This window comes from Eschscholzia californica, unplaced genomic scaffold (assembly GCF_041429995.1).
Source record: "Eschscholzia californica isolate CP2 unplaced genomic scaffold, dmEscCali1.0.p SCAF_2, whole genome shotgun sequence".
In the NCBI taxonomy this organism is placed as follows: domain Eukaryota; kingdom Viridiplantae; phylum Streptophyta; class Magnoliopsida; order Ranunculales; family Papaveraceae; genus Eschscholzia; species Eschscholzia californica.
Genome location: NW_028238309.1, coordinates 50,896,710 through 50,916,573, shown reverse-complemented (window position 1 = coordinate 50,916,573; position 19,864 = coordinate 50,896,710). Strand labels below are relative to the sequence as shown.

The window sequence follows — 19,864 nt, the reverse complement described above, 5'->3', positions numbered from 1 at the left end:
CTGTGTAATTGAAAGAAAATGAGAGAGTGTGAGATCAAGAGAGATTTGTAAGTGTGAGGGTGAGAGTTGTAGTGAGACTTTATAATCGGGGAGTACACTAGACTTTGTGTACGGTAACTCGGGTAAGTTGTAACTTCTTATTCATAGTGGATTTGCTTGGTGCGGCTGAAAGAGGACGTAGGACTTGCTCCGAACCTCTATAAATCTTGGGTGTCAATATTCTTCATTTGCTTCGTGGTTATTTTCTATTTATTCACCATTTCATCCAATATCCTGGTTTTCCGCATTAGAGAAAAACTCTAAGTAGACTGATCACCTATAAAGAGTGGTTATTTTTCTCAACAACACACACACAATCTAAAGCTTTTTTCGTCTGGTAGGACCTCCCATACTGTATTCTATTTTTTAGCTAAATTGTCAATTTTCGAGTCAACAAGACCTTAAATAGGTAGTCTACCTCAAGCCTCGAACTTCTGTACAACCACTCAATTATTCGTGGGGTATAATATCTTAAGATGTTATGGTCACAAAGAGAGTAAAAAATAAGCATGGGTCCGTTGAAACTTGCAAAGATTGTGACAATAAAATTAGTCGGAGATTTTTCTTAACTCCTCAGACTTTTCTACCTTGTTAAGTTTGATTATTCGCCGGCCCTCTCAATGGGTTTGATTTGCCAACAATTTCTAGCTCAGTTGATATCACATCTACTCCAAAATCCCGGAGATCCCAAGCTCGATTCACAACAGAGGTGGAACATATGATTTATTAGACTTGGATTATTACGGATATAAATAATGGACTATAGGGTAACTTGTATGGCCCCTAGGGGGTATGACAGTGACCCAAGCTATAATTTCTGAGAAATCTCTTAATCTTAATCTGCATTGTCTTGCTGTATGACCCCATTTATAGCAAATAGCACATGGAACAGTAGTAAAGTCAAAGAAATTACCTCTTGCTTGAGTTGTGGTTGTTCTCATGGGTTGTCTGTTAAATGTTCTTGTTTGGTTGCCTTCTAAAGACTGATTCTGACCCATCAATCTATGATTTTAGAATGGTGATCTCATGGCATTCTTGTTTTGATATTTCTTGACAAAGAATGCTTCATTGTCATCACTCACTTCTTGTTCCTTTAACCACTGCTAATGATGGATTAGCCTGCTTCTTAATTCAGTAAAACTGAGAGCTCCATCTCTATTTTGAACAGCTATCACAAATTGGGAGTATTCTTTTCCCAACCCTTGAAGAGTTATTCTAGATAATTCCAAGTCACTGACTCTATCATTCACTGCTACAAGAGAGACAACAATGTTCTTCATTTTTGCTTAAGTATTCAGAACTTGATTGTGACTCTTTCTTGCTGTTTTGAAGTTTATTCCTTGGAGTTGATTTCTTAGCTTCAAAATCTTGAAGATAGATCATTTCTAAGTACTTCGATATTTCTCTAGCTGTTTTTAGACCTAATATATCAGAAGCTATTGATTGATCAATGATAGCTTTGATACAGGCATATACAAAGCTATCATTCTTCCTCCACTGAAGATAGTTTGGATTAACCACATCTCTACCTTCAATTACAGTAATTTGTGGTGGTTCTTGGTAAGTACCATCAATGAAACTGACTAAGTCATTTCCAATAAGAGCATTCTAGATTTGGTCTTCCCATATCAAGAAATTTGAGTCATTTAACCTAGCTGAAATTAAACTAGTAATGTTTGTATTATGAGTAACTTGATTTGAATTGGGGTTCATACCCTGAAGTTGAGGAATTACCATTTGATGATGATTTCGTCTCTGGTTCTTTCACACAGAAGATGGATTCTTTCTATTTGAGGTAAAAGCTTGAAATACTGATTCTTTGATTTCAGTAATTGCAACTTCTTTCTAATCTTTCGTTTCGTCCCAATTAGGTTTTCAAACTTTTATTTCGAGTTGAAAATCGCTTTTAAGGCTCTGGTACCATGTAAATCGAAGTTTATTTGATTCAACTACTTCAATGATATGATTACAATCATCTCAATCTATTTATAGACTACAACTGTTATTCTAGAGAGAGAGAGAGAGTTAGTTAGCGATTAACTAACTAAACAGTAATTAGTTTATTCACTAACTATCACTTGTTCTCACGCAAGTGACACACGCGTGGAGGAGTGCCCATAACAGTCTGGTAATATAGTTAGCTTCAGCTCAATCCTCTTTACTCTGAGTCTTCTATGTCTTCTATCTCACATTATATCTAATATGACAAAGCATTTTTGTTTCATTAAGCAAGCAAAAGAAAGAATCATTCACTCAAAAGAATTAGACTCTAGATCAAGTGTACATGTAGAAATAATGTTTCCAAAAAAGATGGAGACAAGGAGTGTTGATTCTGAAATTCATAAGGATAACGACAAAGCTATATAATTGGTTGATCATAGTTAATGTTTATTATTAGTCGTTCCGGTTATAGTGATTCCAACATAACAAAAGGACTTGGAGGTAGAGGGATGAACTTGCAAGCATACAACATCACATTTTTTCATAAAAAGTTAAAACTTCCATATTTTTTTTGTTATCAACTCAACTCTTTTAAGTTGTTTGAGGGGCAACTATATACACAGGTAAATTCCTTCGAACACGCCTGTCCTAATTGTGTACTAATGTGTTTATTAAGATGACGCAGCCGAAAGAAAACACAACTAATATCAGTGAGTCTCCATGACTAGCACTGACATTTCTACACTAAAAAGCCACAAGAAAACAGAAAAAAAAGCTTGGGGCATTGACATCTTAATTTATGTTTTACGCTTTTATTATGGGTTTAAGTAAATTGATATTGAATTTGGGGATTAAAGGGCGAAGAAAGTGGTTTGAAGGAGTAACAAACGAAGAAATTGGTTTTCGAGGAATAATGGTTGGGTTACAGTCGCCTCAAATGAGTGTTGCTAGCTTAAAATTTAATGTGTACTGACTTTAACGGCACTCTTATATTGAAGTTCATAGTTTGGAGGACCCATGGTTGTTGAAGGTGCATATTGCACGCGTAGCGCCCCTTCAAACACGCTCTTCTTCACTTGTGTTATGTACTCTCTATTAAGATAATGCAAGGAAGAAAATGAAACCACAAAAAAACACTTACTATTAAAATAAGTTAGGAGATAATTAATCAACTAAAATATTAACTTAGCTCCACACATATAGTAATGGTACTCTAGGGAAATTAACTGGTTGTGCAGAAAATTCATCGGTCGTCTTTGAAAAGACTCATCTAAACTAAGTCGATTTGCATCCAAAATAATTTGATTTGTTTGGCCTCATTCATAACTTCACAATAATTTTCAGTATAAGTCTTGGTGACTAGCCAGCATTGAAATTTCTACATAGAGAAGAAGACACAAGATAAAATCTTAAAACGTTTATTGTCAATACTCTACAGGACTTCAATAAACAACCAAAAGAATTAGAATGAGAAAATAATGAGTCCAATAGAACCCATTCAAAGGATTGAATAACAAAATTTAACAAGTCAGAAAATTCTATAGATTTTAAACAGAGTCCAATCAATTATACTCTAACAATATCTGTAAGTCCCAACTCCCAATCAGGTAGTTGGAGTACTGAAATATTTCAAAAAGTTTCGTATCTGGAATGACTCATTCACCCAAAAGAAATAGAATCTAGCTCAAGTTTACACCGAGAAATAATGATTCCAAAAAATAACCACAAACGGAGACGAACATAACAAAGAAATTGGAGGCAGAGGGATTGTTATAACTAAAAGTCGCGGAAGCTATCGAACCTATCCTAGAAATTGATCCGATTATGAAGATTAATCGAAAAGCTAAGCCAAAATCAAATATGCGAACAGAATTTAACGAGGTTCGGCTTAAAGCCTACGTCCTCGGGCGAACAAGAAATCTTTATTGAAGGATAGATGAAGACGACTAACACAACCCGCAAGTTCGTCCCAAGATGGTACCGTATAGAAATTAACCTTCGATACTAAATCTTCGACGACCGAGAAATTTAACACTGCTCAAAAAACTATGAAAAATTTCTCTCACTCTTGCTCTCTCTCTCTCTCTAGCTCTCTAAAGAAGAGTTGTTGTTGCTTGTAATGGTGTGTTGATTACAAAGCACTCAACCCCTATTTATATATATTATAAGCCAAAAAATTGGAAACTGCCTATTGAGCCAAAAAAAATTGGAAACCATCCCAATTTGGAAACTGCCTATTGCTGCCTCTTAAACCTCCTCTTCAATTTTTAGAAACTGCCTCTTACAATTCTCCACCTCGTACACAATTTGATATACTTCAAATTTTGGACGAACACCAGGATACTCCTTGTAAGATATATCTTCCTTTTGTAACTTCATCCGACTGCACCATATGACCATGGTTGCCTACGTACCCTTTTACAGGATCAAGCCTACCGTAATTCTACCAACCCTTCACATAAAGATTACCTTGTCGCCATTACGCCCTTTCGGGCAACTTAACACGAGCCGATTTGCAGCAATTCCAGACAATGTTGAAACTTGCTACACGTCACCACTTTAGTCAACATGTCCGCGGGATTCTCATCTGTGTGTACCTTCATGAGAGAAACATCACCTTCCTCTATGACATCTCGTACAAAGTGATACCTGACATCGATATGCTTAGTGCGAGCATGGTGAACCTGATTCTTCGCCAAGTGGATCGCACTTTGACTATCACACCATACATCCACGCACTCTTGCTTAATCCCTAGATCATCCAGAAGACCCCACAACCACAATGCTTCCTTCACACCCTCGGCCATAGCCATATACTCGGCCTCCGTAGTAGATAACGCAACTGTAGATTGTAACATCGATCGCCAACTAACTGGAGCAGCATGTACCCTAAATACATAACCAGTAGTAGATCGTCTTCTATCTAGATCGCCAGCATAGTCCGAGTCAACATAACCGCTTACCTGACATGTATCTCCACCAAAGCACAAACCCGTATCAACGGTACCCTTCAAGTACCTCAAGACCCACTTCACAGCTTCCCAATGTGTCTTCCCCGGGTTTGCCATAAACCTGCTAACCACACTGACCGCCTGTGAAATATCTGGACGAGTACACACCATAGCGTACATCAAACTGCCAACTGCACTAGCATACGGTACACGATCCATATGATCCTTCTCCACCGTAGTAGTGGGAGATTGTTTTCCCGAGAGCCTGAAGTGTGGTGCCAAAGGTGTTGACACCGCCTTCGCATTCTGCATCCCAAACCGAGAAACTACTCGTTCGATGTAACCTTTCTGATTCAAGTACAGTTTCTTACTTGACCGCTCTTTCTTAATCTCCATTCCCAGTATCTTCTTTGCAGCGGCCATGTCTTTCATCTCAAACTCTTGACTGAGTTGAGATTTCAACTTATTTATCTCCACCATGCTTCGAGAAGCAATAAGCATGTCATCCACATACAAAAGGAGATAAATAAAGTCACCTTCGCGAAGCTTCTTGATGTATACACAACAATCATAGTCACTTCTGCGAAAACCATGCTTTAGCATGAAAAAATCAAATCGTCTGTACCATTGGCGAGGGGATTGTTTCAATCCGTAAAGAGATTTCCTCAAACGACATACTTGATTTTCTTTGCCCTCAACCTTGTATCCCTCAGGTTGAGCCATATAAATTTCTTCTTCCAAATCACCGTGCAAGAAGGCGGTTTTAACATCGAGTTGTTCCAGCTCAAGATCCCTGTGAGCAACAATACTCAATAGCACCCGAATAGAAGTATGTTTCACGACCGGTGAGAAAATCTCATTGTAGTCGACCCCTTCTTTCTGTGCATAACCCTTGGCCACTAGTCTTGCCTTATACCTTGTACCCTTGATTTCGGAAGAATCCTCTTTCTTCTTGTACACCCATTTACAACCAATAACAGACTTACCTTCGGGCAATGGGACAACCTCCCATGTCTGGTTCTTGTGAAGAGACTCCATCTCTTCTTGCATAGCAACCAACCAACTCTCTCTTTCCTCCGCGGTAATAGCTTGTTTGAAGGTGACCGGCTCGTCGTCTTCCACCGAGAGTGCATATTCAACAAGATTTGCCTGCCCATAATGCCTAAGAGGTTTGTCTGACCCTAACCTCTGTACCGGCTTATATAACCGTTTCGGCCTAGTGTGTACCGAAACATCCTGCTGCTGTTGTTGTAAAACTTGTGTACCTTCCCCTTGAACCTCCTCATGATCGGGTTCATCAATTTCCTCATCCTGAGTATTATCCTGATGCTCCACCTGATCATGATTCCTAGAAACCCGTTGGTCTTCGGCTTCTACTTCCACTACTTGAGCTTTAGTAGACCCAACATCACCACAACTAGGCACCGTAGCTTTCACCATAGCTACAATAGATGACTCATCAAACACCACATCTCTGCTGATTACAAACTTCTTGTCTTCCGTACACCATAGCCGATAACCCTTGACTCCTGTAGCATATCCTAAGAAAATTGCCTTCTTTGCTCTATTGTCAAGTTTGTTACCTTTAACATGGTAATAGGCCGTACAACCGAAAACCTTAAGTCTCCCGTAATCTGCATGTTCACCTGACCACACCTCGTAAGGTATGCCGCCATCTAAAGAAGAATGTGGAGACATGTTCACAATATAACAAGCTGTAGCAACAGATTTTGCCCACCATTCTACGCCTAATCCCGAATTGGAGCGCATACATCTAGCCTTCTCAAGTAGTGTACGGTTCAATCTCTCTGCGACTCCATTCTGTTGAGGTGTGTTTACTACTGTCCAGTGCCTCACAATGCCTTCCTGATTACAAAACTCCTTGAATGCCCCATCCGTGTACTCGGTCCCATTATCCGACCTTAACGTCTTCAGCTTTCGACCAGTTTTGTTCTCAACCATTGCTTTCCACACCAGGAATGTGTTGAATACATCATTCTTATGCTTCAGAAAATAAAGCCAGACAGATCTCGAATGATCATCAACGAATGTAACAAAATACCTGGAACCACCCTTGGAAGGTAACTTTGCCGGTCCCCAGACATCGGTGTGTACGTAGTCTAATACCTCTTTGCTCCTGTGCTTGCTTGTAGAGAACGTCACCCTGTGTGCCTTCCCGAACACACAATGCTCACAAAACTCCATGCAAGGCTTCTTCATGTCCTTTAACAAGCCTTTCCGCACATCAAAGATAGACCCTTTTCTGACATATCCCCAAGGCGCATATGCCAAAGCCTCGTACTAGCCGTTGGATCCCTTCCACTGATTCCTACTGCTACATCTCCCGTAATTGTTGTCCCCAAAAGTTTGTATAAATTACCGTAACGAGTACCTCTCATTACCACCAAAGAACCCTTAACGACTCTTATGGAGCCATTCTCTATAATTATCTTACAGCCGTTCCGCTCCAACACACCAAGGGAAATTAGATTTTTCCGCAAATCGGGTATGTGTCTTACGTCCGTCAATGTTCTCACCACTCCATCGTGCATCTTGATCCGTATTGTTCCGAGTCCCACAGTTTTACATATACTATCATCACCCAGTATAACTGTACCACCATTTATACTCCTATAGGTAGTAAACATCTCCCTATTTGGGCACATATGGTGTGACGCCCCTGAATCAAGCATCCACTTATCGAAGATCTTCTCAGACACCTCTGTCACCGAGAAACATTCGTCCGCCTCTTCTGACACATATCCCGCCTCTTGCATCTCTTGTTTCTCCTTGTAGCCTTCGTTCTTTTGCTTCAACTTTCTCTTTGGACAAGCCGCTTTAAAGTGGCCAAGCTCACCACAACTAAAACACGTTTTCTTGAAAGAGCCTCTAGATTTGGATCTAGATTTCCCGTCCTTTCCCTTTCCCCTTTCATTACTCCTCCCCCTCGTTACAAACAACCCTTGTGATGTTTCTTTGTCTACTCCACCCGACGCCATACTGCTAGTAGCAACCTTACGAAGGTCATCCGCTAATAGCGAATTTCTCGTCTCTTCCATGCTTAGACTATCACCAACAAGCATCAAAGTTTGAACAAGGTTCTCATAGGATTTAGGCAATGAAAGTAACAATATGAGGGCTTGGTCCTCATCCTCAACCTTAACATCAATATCCTTCAAATCTGAGATAATCCTGTCAAACCTATTCACATATTCCTGAATAGAAGAACCCTCTTCCATTCTACATGTGAATAATTTGGATTTTAAGTAGACCCGATTCGTTAAAGTTTTCGTCATGAAACTGCTTTCTAGCTTTAACCACTCACCCGCCGCCGTTGTTTCTTCGTCTACTAGGAACGCCACGTCCCTCTCAAGACACAACATAATGGTAGCCCGTGCTTCGAGATCTAACTCTTCCCAATCCTCATCTGACATATCTCCTGGTTTCTTTCCCGTCAACGTCTTGTGTAATTTCTGCGAGATTAACAGATTCTTCATCTGCATCCGCCAATAAGAAAAATTGTTTTTCCCATTGAACTTCTCTATCTCATATTTCCCTGCTTTGACCGTACCACTTCTCGATCCCATCTTCTCTTCGTTCAATCTCAACAAGGCTCTGATACCAATTGTTATAACTAAAAGTCGCGGAAGCTATCGAACCTATCCTAGAAATTGATCCGATTATGAAGATTAATCGAAAAGCTAAGCCAAAATCAAATATGCGAACAGAATTTAACGAGGTTCGGCTTAAAGCCTACGTCCTCGGGCGAACAAGAAACCTTTATTGAAGGATAGATGAAGACGACTAACACAACCCGCAAGTTCGTCCCAAGATGGTACCGTATAGAAATTAACCTTCTATACTAAATCTTCGACGACCGAGAAATTTAACACTGCTCAAAAAACTATGAAAAATTTCTCTCACTCTTGCTCTCTCTCTCTCTAGCTCTCTAAAGAAGAGTTGTTGTTGCTTGTGTTGGTGTGTTGATTACAAAGCACTCAACCCCTATTTATATATATTATAAGCCAAAAAATTGGAAACTGCCTATTGAGCCAAAAAAATTGGAAACCATCCCAATTTGGAAACTGCCTATTGCTGCCTCTTAAACCTCCTCTTCAATTTTTAGAAACTGCCTCTTACAGGGATGAACTTGCAAGCATGAGTTATTTGATGCTTAACATACTACATCACATTTTTTTTCTTATCAAGTTAACTCTTTTGAGTTGGTCGAGGGCTTTCAACACAAAAAAGGTTGACATTTCTACATAAAGAAGACACAAAAAAAATTGTTCGAGGGGGAAACTGCACATGTTTGGCCTAATACTAATATGCCTCTATTAAAATAACGCAAACGAAAGAAAACACAACTAACATCTGTGAGTCTTCATCACTAGCATTGACATTTATACATAAAGAAGACACAAGAAATCTTATTTAAAAGAAAGAAAAAACTCCCGTCATAGTCATAACTTATTAACTTACAATGTCATAGCTTGGGTCACTGCCATACCCCTAAGGGTCATCCAAGTTACCCTATAGTTCATTATTTATATCCGTAATACCCCAATTCCAATTAATCATATATTCCACTTCCAATGCGTATCGAGCTTGGAATCTCTTGGATTTTGGAAAAAATGTGATACCCAGTGAACAAGTTGTTGTTGGAAAATCAAACCCATTGAGAGAGAAAAGTCTGAAGACTTGAGAAAAGTCTCCGACTAATTTTGTTGTCCTAGTCTTTGCAAGTTTTAGTAGACCCATACTTATTTGTTACTATCTTTGTGGCCATAACATCTTAAGATATTACACTCCACGAAGAATTGAGTGATTGTACAAAAAGCCAAGTCTTGAGACTGATTACCGATTGAACGTCTTGCTGACTCGAAAATTGACAATTCAGCTGAAAAATAGAAATACAAGACGAGATGTCTTACCATGCCGAAAAGCTTTAGATTTTGTGTGTGTATATATATTGACAATCCAGTTTGAAAACATATTTAATTTCTGGTTTTGATTTCAGTTCTTAATAATGGAGTCGAGATCTATTTTTCTAACTTTCTTTCTTGCTGCATTTTTTTATTCGGACCAGATTACAACAACTTCAGTTTTGGTTTTGTTTGTAAGGAAAGGGAGAGACAAGCTCTGATGTCCTTCAGAGAAGATTTAAAATCTCCAGATGATACATTCTTCGATGATATTCTACATATTCTATTTAAGAAGAACATATTATCTACTTGGGATGGTAAAGAATGTTGCAATTGGACAGGAGTGTTTTGCAGTCCAAAAACGGGAAATGTTGTTGAACTTCATCTTCAATACTTATCACTAAGTGGTAAATTAAATCCTTCTCTGCTTGAATTAAAACATTTATATCATTTGAACTTAAGTGGGAACGATTTTGATGGTATTCAGATACCTTCTTTCTTGGGCTCCCTCCATAATTTAAAATATCTAGATCTTAAAAGACCGGGGTTTTGTGGAATTATTCCTCGGGAACTTGGAAACTTATCCAATCTTCGTTTTCTTGATATTAGTATTTTCTACGTAGATCCTTCTGACATCAACCTGCTAGATGTTGGTGATCTTCAATGGCTCTCTCATCTTTCTTCTTTGGAACATCTTGACATGAGTTATGTGAACCTCAACAGGGTAAGTCATAAGTGGCATCATGTTATTAACATGCTCCCATCTTTAGTCGAGTTACGTCTTGCTTCATGTCATCTAAATTCATCCACAGTACCAACTCTTTCACACATAAACTTTACATCTCTTTCAATTCTCGATCTTTCTAATAACGGAATGAATTCTTCATTACCTCCATGGTTATATAATCTTACTAGACTTGAAGTACTTGCTCTAAATAACAATAATTTCTACGGAACGATTTCAAAAGATATTGGGAATCTATGCAACCTGCAGGAACTAGACTTGCCGGAGAACAAACTTCGTGCACATGTATCTGGAGTTTTAGTAAACTCATCTAGATGTATAACCAGTAGTTTGAAGTTGTTGGATTTATCTGAGTAACAAACTTTCTGGTCCTTTGCCTGAGCAATTGGGGAAACTACAAAATCTCGAATACCTCTCTCTCTCGAGTATAACTCCTTTTCTGGTTCAATTCCCTCGTCCTTAGGAAGATTGTCATTATTAAGGCATTTAAAACTTCAATATAATGAATTGAATGGATCATTGCCGGAAACAATAGGGCACCTCTCAAGCTTAGAAAGAATTGAAGTTTCTGATAATAAGTTACAGGGCGTTGTAACTGAAGTTCACTTCGCCAATCTCCTAAGATTAGAAGAGTTAGATATTGATTCAGTTGATTTGGAGTTGAGCTCTGCTTGGAAACCTCCTTTTCAACTCAAATGATTATATTGCAGAAATTGTAACATAGGAACTCGATTTCCCCAATGGTTAAAAACACAAAAAAATTTAACAACAATTGATTTATTCAACACAAGAATTTCAGGCACAGTTCCTACTTGGTTTTGGGGCATGTCTACTCGAATGGATTATTTAAATCTAGCCCAAAATCGACTCACAGGAGAATTGCCAAAGTTCTTCAATTCAAGTTCTTACTTAAGGATCGAATTGAGTCACAACCATTTTAGCGGCCCACTACCCCTTGTATCTGGTGTTTTGGATTTAGATCTTTCTCACAACTTCTTATCGGGTCCTATTTCCTCGTTCCGATATCATATATTAAAAATCCTTGATCTCTCAAACAATGCCCTGTTTGGAGAGATTCCAGAATGTTGGTTTAACTTATCGTCTTTGGAATTGCTAAAACTGGAAAATAATAATTTAACAGGAAAAATTCCAAGCTCGATTGGTTCTTTAGTTAGATTACAATCCTTGCATTTGGGTAATAATTCTCTATCGGGTGAACTGCCTAAGTCAGTCCGGAACTGTACCAGCTTAGTAACGATTGATCTTGGTGAGAATAAATTCAGCGGGAGCATATCAACATGGCTGGGAGCAGACTTTGCATCTCTCATAGTTCTTAGGTTGAATCAAAATAAGTTCAATGGTGGTATTCCAGAAGCACTTTGTAGCCTTACTTCACTACAAATACTGGATATCTCTCATAACAACTTATCAGGATCAATTCCAAGATGTTTCAGCAATTTAAGTGCCATGGCTTTGAAGCAAAAACCGATGGACTATTTTAGCTTCACCATTGATGGAGCCTTTCACGAAACTGCTTCACTGGTGACAAACGGAAGACAATATGAGTATAGTAACATTCTTGAACTTGTTACAACCATGGATCTTTCTAGAAACAACTTATCCGGGGAGATCCCTCAAGATCTAACAACACTTCACGAGTTGCGATTTTTGAACTTATCTGGGAATCATTTTACAGGAAAGATCCCAGACGAAATAGGCAAGATGAGCACACTGGAATCTCTTGATTTCTCACGCAACAAACTTTCTGGTGTAATTCCTCAAAGCATTACAGATTTGAATTCTCTGAATCACTTGAACTTGTCATATAATAACTTGTCAGGGAAAATTCCTTCTAGTACCCAATTACAAAGCTTTACTGAACTGAGTTATATTGGCAACTATGAACTGTGTGGTATTCCACTCAATAACTGCAATGGTAATGAACACATTCAACCGTCCGGAAATCGTGAAGGGAAACAAGATGATGAGGATGATTGGCTTGAGATGAAGTGGTTTTATATTAGTGCAGGACTGGGATTTGTAACAGGTTTTTGGGGTTTCTGTGGGGTGTTACTATGGAAGCAATCTTGGAGACATGCTTATTTTGGGTTCATTACTTCTATGACACAAAAGCTTTTTAAGTTTTGTGCATGGTAGTTTTGAAATATGTATCGATGTGGTAATAATATTTTAAATAACAGACCAATGAGACTTTGGTTCTTAAGGTAGTGATGGTTTTTTTTCTTTGTGTTTAATCTCATTAGTTCGGGTTTGATGACTTGTTTGTAACCGGCTCATATGAAACATGCTGGTTGAAATGTTATAAGTTTGTATGTTTGTTATCAATCACAAAAGTTGTCTCTGAATCTTTTTCCCTCGTATTTGTGCTGTTAAATCGAGGCTAATGAACGATGAGTCATATTCTTTACTCTGTTCAATCTATCCAAATTAACATTTCCTCTCTTTCACTTAAATACATGTAAAGATGCAAACAAAGTGTTTTTCATTATACCAACATCTCCAACGCAAAACTAAATCTGAAAAACTGAATTTATAGAATTTTTGAAGAAAAAAAATCTCTCCACACAAAATTCAAGTTTAATTTTAAGAAGATGTGTCAATATTTAATTCTAATATACATGTCCAAGAAAGAAACTTAATATTTGATATTTGTCTCAAAGACTTCAATTTTCCACTCAATAATGCAAAGAAAACTAGGCATTTAGGAAATGACTCTTGTGTAATTCTTAAGTTTTTCTTGAGTTTTGCGTTGGAGATGCTCTTGCGTATAAGTTTATTCAAGATAAGTTTATTCAAGATAAGATTAGAATCAGTAATATTGATGAGTTGAAACAATTTGGTGGAAATATTTTAGATGTTATTTGTTGGAGACAATAATCATCTTCTCTAATTAATTAAACAAACTTGTAAGAACTTCTCAAAACTCTATTTTATTATCAATAATCTCTCTTTAGATTTAAAAGTCTCTTATATAGAAGAGATTATAAAGAAAGACAATTCAGTTATGAAAACAGAAAAACTTAAAAACTGAAAAACAGAAAACAATAAAGTTGTAACTAACTTTCTTGTTTTCGTACAGGGTGCCTTTAGACACAATGGAGGCTAGTTCATACTTGTTGACTTGGTCTGCACTTGTTGACTTGGTCTGATCTTGACCTGTTGACTGAGAAGATTAGGGTTGGTCCTGTTGACCATATATAAAACTCATTTTCCTTAATTCGTTTTTTCTAATCTCTTTCTTATGTCCTTCACCAGAAACTAGGGTTTCTACAGCCCCCCTCAAACTGATGGAGATGAGGAACGAAATACCATCAGTTTGTCGCGAAATTTACGAAAGAGATCTTCTGGTAAACCCTTAGTAAAGATGTCGGCAAGCTGGTCGTTGGTGGAGATGTGATTTACCACCACTAAGCCATTTGAAACAAGATCTCAAACATAATGGAAATCGACCTCGATATGTTTTGTTCGAGCGTGAAAAATAGGGTTTCATGCTAGATATTTAGCACTGATATTGTCACAAAAGAGACGAAAAGGTCGATGCAGAGGCATACGAAACTCATCCATAAGGTAAGATAACCATACTAACTCTGTAGCAGCATTTGAGAGTGATTTATACTCAGCTTCTGTGCTAGATTTTGCCATTGTTGCCTGTTTCTTCGAACTCCATGAAATAAGACTGTTGCCTAAGAAAATACAGTAACCCCCTGTCGATTTTCTAGAGTCAGGGCATCCTGCCCAATCTGAATCTGAGTAAGTTGTGAGAATAGTTAAATCTCCAGCTGAAAGAGTGATTCCAGACCCTATTGATCCTTTTGGATATCTTAATATCTTTTTGACAATAACCATATGCACTGTTGTTGGTTTATGCATGAACTAGGTTGTGTAATTAACTGCAAAGGAAATATCTGGTCGAGTCAGAGTAAGATACTGCAGAGCTCCAACCAAGCTTCTGTACTCAGTTGGATTTGAAAGATCCTCACCCTCTGTAAGTGAAACTCTTTTACCACTAGAAACTGGTAATTTTGATGGCTTTGAATCCAACATTGTGACCTTTTGTAGTAGTTGTAAAGTGTATTTGTTATGTGTGAGAAGAAGTTGTCTCATAGTAAGATCAGTAGTAACTTCTATCCGTAGAAAGAATGCCAAAGGACCCAAATCTTTCATCTTGAAGCTAGTGCTTAAATCCTTTATAAGAGTTGAAATTTGAGAGACTGAGTTGCCAGTCAGAATTATATCATCAACATATAATAGAAGTATCATTGTTGAAGTAGGCTGATGAAAAGTAAACATTGAGTGATCTAACTTGCTCTTCTGAAAACCATAAGCCAATAAGAAAGTAGCAAATTTGTTAAACCAGGCCCTTGGAGCCTGTTTTAAGCCATATAAAGCTTTGTGCAAATGACAAACCATTTTATCAGAACCAGGTTGAATAAAACCAGGTGGCTGAATCATGTAAACATTTTCATCTAGTTCCCCATGCAAGAATGCATTTGACACATCAAGCTGTTTATATTCCATGACTTTGTGATTTCTATAGTGAGAACCATCCTTATTGTGTTTGCCTTAACAACTGGGCTAAATGTTTCCTCATAATCAACTCCTTCTTGTTGATGAAAGCCTTTTGCAACAAGTCTGGCTTTGTATCTTTCAATTGTGCCATCACTCTTTTGCTTTAACTTGAAAACCCATTTGCACCCAAGTACATTCATGTTGTTGGTATAAGGAACCAAAGACCATGTCTTATTATCAACTAAGGCTTGATATTCTTCATTCATGACCTTGACCCAGCTAGTATGCTTTGCTGCTTCTTTATAAGATGTTGGCTCAGTGGATAGTTGTAATATAGACAAAAAAGCAACATTTAAAGTGTGAGGGGATGAATAATGAGCCACAAAATCAGTGGGTAGATTCTTACTTTTGAAAATGCCATTTCTTCCTCTTGTTGTAATCTGACTAGATTGTGGGAGGTTTGATGAAACTGAAGATGCTGCTGGTGTGCTAATAGAAGTATTAGTAATGCCCTCATCATGATAAGTCAAACCCCTTGATTCTGAATTTGCTGGTGTACTAGTATGTATACTAGGTGTCCCTGATTCAGTTTGACCATCTAGAAGATGACTAATAGGAGACAGAGGTAGTGAAATATGAGGCTTCATTATCTGATCACCACTTGACTGTCTAGAATTGAGGTTGACATAAGGAAAATTGTCTTCCTCAAAAGTGACATGTCTGGAAATATATAATCTCTTTGATAAAAGATCATAGCATCTATAACCTTTGTGTTCATTGCTGTAACCCAAAAAGACACATTTAACACTTTTGGGACTTAGTTTATCTTTTCTGAGATCACCAAGATGTGGATAGCATGCACAACCAAAGACCCTAAGAATTGAGTAATCAGGAGAGTGATGAAATAAAACATCATATGGTGTTGAGCTTTGTAGAGTTTTGGTGGGTAATTTATTTATGATATAAACTGCAGTACTAAATGCATCAAACCAAAGTTGTTTTGGTAATAAACAGTGAAAGGAAAGAGTGTTACCCAACTCTGTAATATGCCTATGCTTCCTTTCTGCCTTTCCATTCCGTTGAGGGGTGTATGGGCAGGAGCATCTAAAAAGAATACCATTCTTATCCAAAAAAACCCTGAATTCTCCCTTTTGTAGTTCTGGTGCACCATCTGACTGAAAATATACAATCTTTTCTTTGAGAAGATTTTCATTAGTTGCCTTGAAGTGACAGAAACATTTCAGACTATCAGACCTTAGCTTCATAGCATAGATCCAACTATACTTGCTAAAATCATCCAAGAAGAGTATATAATATCTAGCACCATTCGGTGTAGTAACATAAGCTGGTCCCCGAACATTACGATGAATTAGATATAAAGGAGTGTTTCTAGTTGTGGATGAATTTGCAAATGGTAGACATTTACTTTTACCCAATTCACAAGACTTACAAAAAGTTTTGTCAATTTTGTTGGATATAATTATCTTATTGTCATCATGAAGTTGCTTTATAATTGCACTATGAGAATGACCCAATCTTGCATGCCATATATCATATTGTGATACTGTTAGAGATAAATGAGCAAAAAGAGATCTATGTTGTAACATATCATTGTGAACTTCAATAGGATACAAATTATTCTTGACAGGCCCTTCTACCAAAATCTTATTAGAATGAATATCCTTTATACTATAACCCCAAGGCAGAAACTCTACTGAACAAGAGTTATCTTTGGTGAATTTAGATGTAGACAGTAGATTTCTCTTTAGGTGAGGCACACATAAAACTTTACTTAACTGAAAATTATGAGTTGAAGTGGTTAGCTTGGACATACCAGTACTAGCTATTGGTAAGAACTTACCACTGCCCACCTGATGCAGGGGCACCCGGCGTGGACACTTTTGTCGTGGACCTAACGGCCACGTAGGCCAACCGGCCATATTGATTAGTTTAGGAAGTCCCAAATTTAGTATGATTCATAAAGAATCTAGATTTAGGAAATTATATTGTTTTAGTATTTCCAATAATTGGAAAGGTCCAGATTTGAGTCTATCTATTTAGGAAGTTGCAGTCTTTTAATTATTTAGGAAAGTCTAGTTCGAGTCTATCTAGGAAAGTATGTTATCCTATAAAAGGAGGTCCAGTCTGTCTTTTAATTTCATGGTTAAGAGAAAATCCCCTTGAGTTTAATAAAGTTTATCAGTTTTAGAGTTATTTTAATCTTTCTTTTAATCGTTCTTCGTTTATTTTATCGTCTTCTTTATTTCCGCTGCGCTCTACATCACCACCATAACAGCATCTGAACCTGCGGGTTGAATTAGAGTAAGTGTGTCTTCACTATGAGTCATATGGCTGCTGGCACCTGTATCAGCCAACCATGATTTATCTTTGTTTGAGGAGATAGAAGAATCTGTAGAAACAAAACATTGTTCAAGACCTGATTCACAGTCATAATAAACATCATTATCATCATCAATGTCCTTGATAACAATAGCAGTATGACACTCTTGAAATTCATCATAGTCATCACTATTTTCATGAGTTTGTAAAATAACATTATTGCATTCCAAAAGACCTTCATCTGCATAAAGATAGGATTGAATATCCTTATTCTCATCTGTGGGTAACTCTGTTATATCTTCTTGATTATGTTGAGAATCAGTAATGATAACTTGGATAACTCCTATTTGGCTTATATCTAAAATAGCATACCCCAGGAGTATGACCCCATCTTTTACATAAGCCACATGGGACTGAGGAAAAATCAAAATCTTCAGCCTTTTGCCCCTTTAGTTGGTTATTCGTGGAAGAGTTTCCCTTTAAAGGTGACTCCTCTCTTCTTGTATAAGACTGATTTCTGTAATAAGTTGGAGAAGGCTTTGTCTTTGATGTTGCTTTTGATTCAATCTTTTGACATAGTAAGCCTCTTGATCATTATCTTATTGGAGCAGGCATTGTTCATGTTGAACAAGTCTAGACTTTAAATGAGCTAGGGTTAGTTGTTCATTGTTTGCTCTTATTGCAATTATAAACTCATCATAATCAGAGTTGAAGCCTTGAATAGCTAATCTGACAAGTTCAGATTCACTGATTTTATCATGAACTGATATGAGAGAATCAGCAATCAGCTTTAACTCTCTAAGATATTCAACAATGGATGCATTTTCTTTCTTAGTGGTTTGCAATTTCCTTCTAAGTTGATCTTTCTTAGACTCAAGACCTTCACTATTGGTAAGTTCAAGGTAATTCCATATTTCTTGGGTAGTTTGTAAGCCATATATATCAAAGTAAACAGACTTTGATATAGTACTCTTTAGATAAGATCTTACAAAACCCTCTTTTGATCTCCAAAGTTGAAAATCCTGATTTACTTGTTCTACACCATGAATGATCTTAAGTTGGGGGGTTCTTCTATAGTACCATTGACAAACCCTAAAAGGTCATAAGTTCCAAGAAGGGTTTCTACTTGGTCCTTCCACATTAAAAAATTACTATCATCTAATTTTTCTGTGATAAAGCTAGTAACAGATGAAATAGGAGGAAGATTACCTTGCATTTGAGATGCCATGAATAAGAATTGAAGAGATGATAAAGAACCAGGAGAATGTTGGAGATCAGTGCGAAAAAACAGTAAGTGAAAACTTGTTCACTTATCACTTTCAGATTATTACTTGAATATGCTTGATTTTACTAGAATTTGATCTGTAATACCTGATTTTGATCGATTTTACTTGATTTTGATCCATTTTACTTGATTTTGATCCATTTTACTTGATTTTGATCATAAACTTGTTGTTTGATGAGCTTTGCGAGGTGATGAATGATTGTTTTTTAGCTTGAGAAGAAGAAAACCCTAGCAATGGATCTGTAACCTAACTGATACCATGTAATAACTTCTCAAAACTCTATTTTATTATCAATAATCTCTCTTTAGATTTACAAGTCTCTTATATAGAAGAGATTAGAAAGAAAGACAATTCAGTTATGAAAACAGAAAAACTAAAAACAGAAAAACAGAAAACAATAAAGTTGTAACTAACTTTCTTGTTTTCGTACAGGGTGCCTTTAGACACAATGGAGGCTGGTTCATACTTGTTGACTTGGTCTGCACTTGTTGACTTGGTCTGATCTTGACCTGTTGACTGAGAAGATTAGGGTTGGTCCTGTTGACCATATATAAAACTCATTTTCCCTAATTCGTTTCTCTAATCTCTTTCTTATTTCCTTCACCAGAAACTAGGGTTTCTACAAAACTGAACTGAAGATTGTTCTTTAAAATCATAAAAAAATGACTACCAAAATCTTCTAAGTTCTCAGCACGAGTTTGATACAGAGTATGAAACGACTTCTTCAATCAGACAAATAAAAAAACATTGATCTTATCAACTATCTTGCTATTCAAGTTAGACATATAATCATCACCATTTCATGAGACAGGTTGAAAACCTTAAATGTTATTTGATATATTTTAAAATAGCATCAGCTTTATCATCTTGATAATCTCTTAATCTAACCAAAATAATATCACGAGATGCATCTTTTCTCTAATATGACAAAGCATTTTTGTTTCATTAATCAAGCAAAAGACTCATTCACTCAAAAGAATTAGTCTCTAGATCAAGTGTGCATCCAGAAATAATGTTTCCAAAAAAGATGGAGACGGCCAGTGTCAATTCTGAAATTCATCAGGATAATAACTAAGCTACATAATTGGTTGATCATAGTTAATGTTT

At 37.1% G+C, this 19,864-nt stretch overlaps 1 protein-coding gene and 1 pseudogene across 1 annotated transcript in view; one reads left to right on the top strand and one right to left on the bottom strand.

The window, feature by feature from the left end:
* Positions 1 to 19,864, bottom strand: part of LOC147558751 (indole-3-acetaldehyde oxidase-like) — a 102,883-nt gene that overhangs the window by 65,059 nt on the left and 17,960 nt on the right. The window lies entirely within an intron of this gene.
* On the top strand, positions 10,077 to 12,758 carry LOC147558755 (receptor-like protein EIX2; annotated as a pseudogene).